This window comes from Papio anubis, chromosome 8, assembly GCF_008728515.1.
Source record: "Papio anubis isolate 15944 chromosome 8, Panubis1.0, whole genome shotgun sequence".
Lineage (NCBI taxonomy): Eukaryota > Metazoa > Chordata > Mammalia > Primates > Cercopithecidae > Papio > Papio anubis.
This window is the reverse complement of record NC_044983.1, coordinates 58,889,944-58,899,066: the sequence shown is the minus strand read 5'-3', so window position 1 is coordinate 58,899,066 and position 9,123 is coordinate 58,889,944.

Genomic DNA, 9,123 nt, shown 5'->3' with positions numbered 1-9,123 from the left:
TAATCCCAGCACTTTTGGGAGGCTGAGGCAGATGGATCGCCTGGGGTCAGAAGTTCGAGATCAGTCTCACCAACATGGTGAAACCCCATCTGTACTAAAAATACAAAAATTAGCCAGGCATGGTGGTGTGCGCCTGTAATCCCAGCTACTTGGGAGGCTGAGGTAGGAGAATCATTTGAACCCAGGAAGTGGAGGTTGCAGTGAGCCAAGATCACATCACTGCATTCCAGCCTGGGCAGCAGAGTGAGACTCTATCTCAAAAAAAAAAAAAAAAGCATCTTTGGTTGGGCTCATGCCTGCCTGTAATCCCAGCACTTTGGGAGGCCGAGGCGGGAGGATCACCTGAGGTCAGACCAGCCTGACCAACATGGAGAAACCCTGTCTCTACTAAAAATACAAAATTAGCCAGGTGTGGTGGTGCATGCCTGTAATCCCAGCTACTCGGGAGGCTGAGGCAGGAGAATTGCTTGAACGTGGGAGGTTGCGGTGAGCCGCAATGGTGCCATTTCACTCAGGCCTGGGCAACAAGAGCGAAACTACGTCTCAAAAAAAAAAAAAAGCACCTTTATTCTGAAATAATTGTAAATTTATGGAAGTATTGCAAAGAGAGTTCCCATGTGTTCTTCACTCACCTTTCCTTAATTTTCACATCTTACACAACATTGTAATTATGCCAAGATATGGGCTTTAAAAAATTGTAATTGACATGGGTACAATACTTTTAACATTGGTACAATATTATTAACTATAGACTACTTAGAGTTCCTCAGTTCTTCCATGAATATTTTTTTTTCTATTCTAGAATACCATATAACATTTCAATGTCATGTCTCTTTAATCCCCTACAATTTGTCAGTTTCCTTGTTAGGTCTTTCCTTGTTAAGTGTAGTTAGACTGGCGTGAGTAGGGCAGGAGAGGGCTCTTCCCCTACCCACTAGGAATGTCGGGTAATGGTTTGGCAATTATCACATTGCCTTTCTAAAAGTGATAAATTGGCAGCTGGTGCCAGGAAGAGGCCATTTCCTGATTGTCCACACCTATTGCACTAAAATGTTAATTGAAAGCAGGCATCAGGGAGAAGCAACTTCCCATGTATATGCATTAAGAGACAAAATGGTGGAGTATGATGTCTCCAGGCACTCCACCAGAAAAGGGAAAAAGTCTCAGATTGGCATGCATACGGGCTGGGTGCTGTGGCTCACTCCTGTAATCCCAGCACGTTGAGAGGCCAGGGCAGGTGAATCACTTGAAGTCAGGAGTTGAAGACCAACCTAATCAACATGGCGAAACCCCATCTCTACTAAAAATACAAAAATTAAGCCAGGCACGGTGGCTCACACCTGTAATCCCAGCACTTTGGGAGGCTGAGGAGGGCGGATCACCTGAGGTCGGGAGTTCGAGACCAGACTGACCAACATGGTGAAACCGCATCTCTACTAAAAATACAAAAAGTAGCCGTGCGTGGTGGCTAGCGCCTGTAGTCTCAGCTACACGGGAGGCTGAGGCAGGAGAATTGCTTGAACCTGAGAGGTGGAGGTTGCAGTGAGCCAAGATCGCGCCACTGCACTCCAGCACTCCAAAAAACAAAAACAAAAACAAAAATTAGCCAGGTGTGGTGGTTCATGCCTATAATCCCAACTACTCGGGAGGCTGAGGTAGGAGAATCACTTGAACCCGGAAGGCAGAGGTTGCAGTGAGCCAAGATCATGTCACTGCACTCCAGCTTGGGTGACAAGTGAGACTCGTCTCAAAAAAAAAAAAAAAAAAAAAAAAGTATGGGCATGCGTACAACTTCCTAAACACAGTACGCATGCTCACTTCCCAAGAGGGGGTAGGGCACTGTGCCTGCGGGTGGCCCACCCTAAGGAAAGAATCCTGGAAAGGGGTGAGCCTATAAAGTCCTAGGGTCAATGTTAAACATCTCACTTGACCTCGGTGCCCCCTTGGAACTCTTCCAAGGTTAAACATCTCACTTGACCTTGGTGCCCCCTTGGAACTCTTCCAAGTGTACCTTCCTTTCTTTCCTGTTCTAAAACCTTTTTTTTTGAGACGGAGTCTAGCTCTGTCTTCCAGGCTGGAGTGCAGTGGCGTTTGATTTCCAATCACTGCAACCTCCGCCTCCCAGGCTCAAGTGATTATCTTGCTTCAGCCTCCTGAGGAGCTGGGACTACAGGTGACTGCCACTATGCCCTGCTAATTTTTTTTTCTTTTTTTTTTCTTTTGTATTTTTAATAGATACATGGTTTTGCCATGTTTGCCGGGCTGGTCTCGAACTTGTGATCTCAGCTGTCGACCCACCTTGGCCTCCCAGAGTGCTGGGATTGCAGGCATGAGCCACCGCACCCAGCCCCGTTCCAAGCCTTTTTAAATAAACCTTCACTCCTGCTCTGAAAGCTTGCCTCAGTCTCCTTTTCTGCCTTGTGTCCCTCAGTTGAATTCTTCCTTCTCAGGAGGCAAGAATTGAGGTTGCTGCAGACCCATATGGATTCACCACTGGCAACTTGGATACCTTCTACCGGTAACAGGAATGCTTTTAACTTTTCCCCATTCAGCAAGATACTGGCTGTGGGTTTGTCATAAATGGCTTTATTACTTTGATATTCCTTTACTTTCGTAATAAACTTGCTTTCACTTTACTCTGTCAGCTTGCTTTTGAGCTCTTTCCTGCATGAAGCCAAGAAGCCACTTGTCCTTCCAGACTGAGCCCCAATTTGTGAGTTCACCCTGCCACGGGAGGACAGTACCACAAGCATAGGTGCCTTTCTCATCACATCATATATCATATATGACTTCAGTATGTATATATTGGTGATATTCCTCTTGATCATTTCGTTAAGATGATGTATGCCAGATTTTTCCATGGCAAAGTTAGTATTTTCTCCTTAAGATGAGTCATTAAATCCAGCCCACACTCAAGAGGAAGAGAATTAAAACTTCACCTCTTTGGTGGGAGAGTACTTAGATATGTTATTTAGAATTCATATGTAAGTAAGGCTTGCCCCTTCTCCCCCATTTATTCTTTTTTTTTTTTTTTTTTTTTGAGATAGGGTCTCACTCTGTCACTCAGGCTGGAGTGCAGTGAAGTGATCTCAGCTCACTGCAACCTCCGCCTCCCAGTTGCAAGCAATTCTCCCACCTCAACCTCCTGAGTAGCTGGGAGTACAGGTCCCTGCCACCATGCCTGGCTAATTTTTGTATTTTTAGTATAGACAGGATTTCACCATGTTGGCTAGGCTGATCTCGAACTCCTGGCCTTAAGTGGTCCACCCGCCTTGGCATCCCAAAGTGGTGGGATTACAGGCGTGAGCCATGGCACCCAGCCTCCCCCATTTATTTATATAACAATGGACTATGAACCCAAAATATGTGAGACAGGTCTTACTCAACTTTGAAAGTTTATTTTGCCAAGGTTAAGGACACATCCATGACACAGCCTCAGGAGGTCCTGTTGACATGTGCTCAAAGGGGTCAGGGCACAGTTTGGTTTTATACATTTTAGGGAGACATGAGACATTAATCAATATAGGTAAGATGCACAATGGTTCAGTCCAGAAAGGTGGGACAACTTGAAGTGGGGATGGGGAGTCCAGGTCATAGTGATACAGAAGGGCTGGGCTCCCTGCTAAACCCTACCCTTAAGCCTGAAACTGAGGCCCTAAGTAAAAACAGCCAACCCCATTTTTTCCACCCAAATGTTGCCTGTTTGATCTGCCATGCCCATATCATGTGCCCATAAAAAGACTTCAGCTGGCAGAGCAACATAAGCGACTGTTGGGGATACAAGCAGCTGAGCATTGGGCATACAAGTGGTTGAGTGGTGAGCAGAGAAGCAACTGAGCATCGGAGACTATGGACAGACATGGCTAACTTCAGATGTGCGGGTTCAGAGAGAGACCTGGCTGGAGATGGCCAGTCTTCAGGGAAAGATCACTTTTTTTCCCATACCATCCATCCCCTTTCTCACTCCCCATTCCACTGACAGCCACTTCCACTGCCCAGTAAAATCCTCCACATACATTACCCTTCAATCCATTCATGTGACCTGATTCTTCCTGGACGCTGAACAAGAACCCAGGTACCGAGAGGGCAGGGGCTGCCAACCTGACCCTTTCAACTGTTTGGCACTTGGCCATCCCCAGATGGCAGAGATGAAAGAGCATTGGTTGTAACATGCTTGGATGCTGCCACGGGGCTGCACAGAGCCTGCTTCCATCAGAGGGTAACAACAGGTGGGTTACAGCGTTCATTTGGTTCATTTGCTCCGGTTCCCATACTTGCTTGCTTGCACGTTCCCTCTCATGAGGAGTGGCCAGCGGAGGGCTAAGCGAAACAAACTATTCCAGTTCCTGCCCATGAAGGGGGTCAAGGGAATTATCCCATCTGGATAGGTAGATAAGAGACAAATGATTGTATTGTTTTGAGTTTCTGATGAGCCTTTGAATACACAACTTATAGTAGTAGTCACTTATGCCTTTGTCTAGCTTAGTGAAACAACAGGGCAAAGGAAGCAGTCACATATGCATTTGTCTCATGGGAGCAGAGGGATGACTGAGTTCTTTCTGTCCTTTGTCTACAAGAAATTTCCTTGTGGGAAAGTTGCGAGGGAGGTATACAGCTTTTTTATCTTTGTAGCTATTTTATTTAGGAATACAATGGGAGGCAGTTTTACCCTACAGCTTGACTTTTCCCTTTGGCTTAGTGAATTTGGGGTCCAAAGTTATATTTTCCTTTCACAGGACTTAGAGATACTTCTTTTATTCTTTAGGTTGTAATCCAGTACAGTTATTGCTTATTTTATTGTTCAAATTATTCTAGTTTTAGCCTTTTGAAGATCAGGTTGGTTCTTGCGTCTTTTTGACATGTCTCCAACCATTTTTGTTTTTTGGTAGCACTTCACTTTTGAGCACAACTTTCTCATTCATTGTCAGTTTACTACAGGAAAATTTACAATGACAAAATGGTAGGTGTGGTGCAGTGGCTTACACCTGTAATCCCAGCACTTTGGGAGGCTGAGGTAGGCAGATCCCTTGAGCTCAGGACCAGCCTTGGTAACGTGGTGAAACCCCATCTCTACAAAAACTACAAAAATTAGCTGGGCGTGGTGGCATTCACCTGTAGTCCCAGATACTTGAGAAGCTAAGGTGGGATGATCACTTGAGCCCAGGAAGTTGAGGCTGCAGTGAGCTGTGTTTGCACCACTACACTCCAGCCTGGGCAACAAAGTGACACCCTGTCTCAAAGGAAAAAAAAAAAAAAAAAAAAAGGGCAGCAGGAAATTATTTCCTGGAATAAGAGGATCAGCAACACAAGGGAGTTCATTGGAAATGCAGATTATCTACGGCCCACCCCATAGTTACTAAATCAGAAATTTTGAAATTTTGGTTGCGTCGCAACAATTTGTTTAATAAGCTCTACTCATGATTCTGATGCACACTAAAGTTTTAGAAGCACTACACTAAAATTTCCCCAGAGATGGAGGTCAAAAATTTATCCAAAGAATGGCTTAATTCTGTTATTACCCCTGGTGAAAATATTTCTAAAGAACTGCTGGTTATTTACATTAAAAATAATGCAGACAAAGAGATATGGACAGATACTTTACCAAAGAGAATATACAGATGCCATGTAAAAACCATGAGTATATCCAACATCTTTAGCTATTAGAGAAATGCAAATTAAAGCCATGGTAAGATATCATTAACCACCTATTAGAATGGCTAAAATAAAAAAGAGTGACAGCACCAAATGCTCGTGAAGTTGTAGAGAAACTATGTCACTCCCATGTCGCTTAGGGGATTATAAACTGAGGCAGTCAATATGGAAAACTGACAATTTCATAAAAAACTATACATACAACTATCATATGAACAAATTGTTGCATTTTTGGATACCTGTGAAGCTGCCATTGTAAAATTATAACTGAGACAGTGAAAGAGATCTTAGCTAACCAAGTCCATTTTGCTTCTAACCTCCAAATAATGCTTGCTCATCCCTGGGCATAGGTTGAACTAACTTTGGGAGGAACTTAATTTGTAGTTTAAAACAAAGATGATAAAAGCCCTTTCCCAAAACAGACCTCCTTCTTGTCTGGGGACATGACTGCCTTTGTAGGACTAACAAATTAGCCACAAGATTAGAAATTATGGTTTTGGAGTCATGCACCTGGAGGATAACATTATTATTATAAAACCTAAGATCACTGCTTGAGATATTTTGCAGCCCCTGCACTTCATGAATCAGCTGGCACTGTCCAAGGGACATGAACCAGAACGACTCCATCTTAAATGGGGGCTGGGTAAAATAAGGCTTCTCCTACTGGGCTGCATTCCCAGGAGGTCAGGCAGTCTAAGTCACAGGATAAGACAGGAGGTCAGCACAAGGTCATAAAGACCTTGTTCATAAAAGAATGAGATAAAGAAGCTGGTCAAAACCCATCAAAACCAAGATGGTGACAAAAGTGACCTCTGGTCATCCTCACTGCTCATTATACACTAATTACGATGCATTCACTTGCTGAAACACTCTCCCACCAGTGCCATGATAGTTTACAAATGTCATGACAACGCCAGGAAGTTACCCTATATGGTTGAAAAACAGGAACCCTCAGTTTTGGGAATTGCTCCCCCTCTTCCCAGAAAACTCCTGAATAATCCATGCCTTGTTTAGCATATAATCAACAAATAACCATTAAAACAGCCAAACAGCAGCCCTTAGGGCTGCTCTGCCTATGGAGTAGCCATTCCTTCTTCTTTTTTTTTTTTTTTTTTTTGAGACGGAGTCTCGCTCTGTTGCCCAGGCTGGAGTGCAGTGGCCGGATCTCAGCTCACTGCAAGCTCCGCCTCCTGGGTTCCCGCCATTCTCCCCCCTCACCCCCCCCCGTGGGTGGGGCTAGAGGCGCCCCCCCCCCCCCCCGCTTTTTTTTTTTTTTTTTTTTTTTTTTTGTATTTTTAGTATTCTTTTACTTTCTTAATAAACTTGCTTTCACTTTATGGATTTGCCTCGAGTCGTTTTTTGCGCAAGATCCAAGAACCTTCTCTTGGGGTCTGGATCAGGACCCCCTCCAGTAACAGCACCACCCAGACTAATAAACTGGCTCATCTGATCTTGTGATCCCCACCCAGGAACTGACTCCGTGCAAGACAGTTTTGACTCCTTATGATTTGATCTCCTTACCCAATCAGTCAGCACTCCTGACTCACTGGCTGTCCCCAACCCACCAAATTATCCTTAAAACCTCTGATCCCTGAATGCTTGGGGAGACTGATTGGGGTAATAATAAAGCTCCAGTCTCCTGCACAGCCGGCTCTGCGTGAATTACTCTTTCTGTATTGTAATTCCCCTGTCTTGATAAATAAGCTCTGTCTAGGCAGCAGGCAAGGTGAACCCATTGGGCAGTTACACTTATCCCAGAGAAGTGAAAATTCATTGTGCCCAGCTAAATAATAGCCCCATAATGATGTACACATCCTAATCCACAGAATTTGGGAACACATTACTTTACATGGCAGAGGTTTTTTGCAGAGGTGATTAAATTAGGTGGATTAATGAAGCCAAAAGCAAGAAATGCCAGCAACCTCTAGAAGGAAAAGACAAAGAATGGATTTTTTTCCCTAGAGCCTCCAGAAGAAAGGCAGACCTCTGACCTCCCTAAGTATAAGATAATAAGTTTATATTGTTTTAAGCCATTAAATTTGTGGTGATTCGTTACAGCAGGAATATAAATCTAATGTACTTTCATGTTCATGCAAAAACCTGTACACAAATGTTTATAGTCACTTTATTGGTGAGAAATCAAAATGAAATCCTAAGACCCTCAACAAACTGGACAGACTCCCTCTTGGCCAAGGGAACCCCAGAGAAACCTGGGGTTGGACACACCTCCTTGTACCCCTCTTTATACTCCCTCCTTATACTCCCTCCCTTACTAACCACCATTAGGCTTTCTTTCCTAAGAGTTAAACAGAAACCAGCCCTTTGGAAAGACTCACTCCACCCTGATATCAACCAACTGCCTGATGCTGCCCCTCCCTTTTGAAGTTTCAACAAGATAACCAACCAGTATTCCTTACTGATAGAGACCACTGACCATGGAGTCATTCTGGCCAGTCTACAGAGGATGCACAGTGAGGGTTTTTGTTTTTACTATTTTTATTAAGACAGGATCTCACTCTGCCACCCAGGCTGGAGTACAGTGGCATGATAATGGCTCACCGCAGCCTCCACCTCCCCAGCTCAGGCAATCCTTCCACCTCAGCCTGACAAGTAGCTGGCATCACAAGAACACCCCACCACACTCAGCTAATTTTTTGTGTTTTTTGTAGAGACAGGGTTTTGCCATGTTGCCCAGGCCAGTCTTGATCTCCTGGGCTTGAGCAATCCACCTGTCTCAGCCTCCCAAAGTGCTGGGATTACAGGCATGAGTCGCTGTGTCTAGCTCAGTGAGACTGTGTCCTCTGCTTCACCTTTTGATGTCGGGGGGCCAAAAACTCTCCCCTCAGATTGTTATGGCCACTAGTTTTTGAACATGGGTCCCTGAAGAGGCATGAAGCTCAACTGCACGTGTAGGTTTCTCCTTTCATGAATATTCACGACTGCTCCTATTACTTATTGAATATGTATATTTTGCTACTTCATTTAGCATAAATCCATGTCTTATTCTTTCTACCCTCAAGTGTCTGTTTTCAGCTTCTGACCAGAGGCTGCATTTCCCAGCCTGTAAGAATGGCCAACCTACAGGCTGCAACTCTTTATAAGAAATAAAGCTCTCCTTTCCAAATTTATGAACATCATTCTTCAGTTGACATTTATAATAACACAAAACTGGAATCAACCTAGATATCATAGTGACTGAATGGCTGAATAAACTGTGCTACACTGACACTTGGAATAAAAAGGAAAGGACTTGTGACATGCTCATCAACTTTGATAAATCTCCAGGGAATTATGCTGAGTGAAAAAAACCAGTCTCAATGGTTCATATACCATATGAATCTATTGGGGCTCAGCAAGTGATATCCCAAAGACTGGCACTTTGACATGCTAGGAAGCCTTGCATGCTGCCTTAAAATCAAGGTTTCTCTAACCTTGTCCTTCCTTCTCTCCCAAATGCAGAGAAAGACTCTC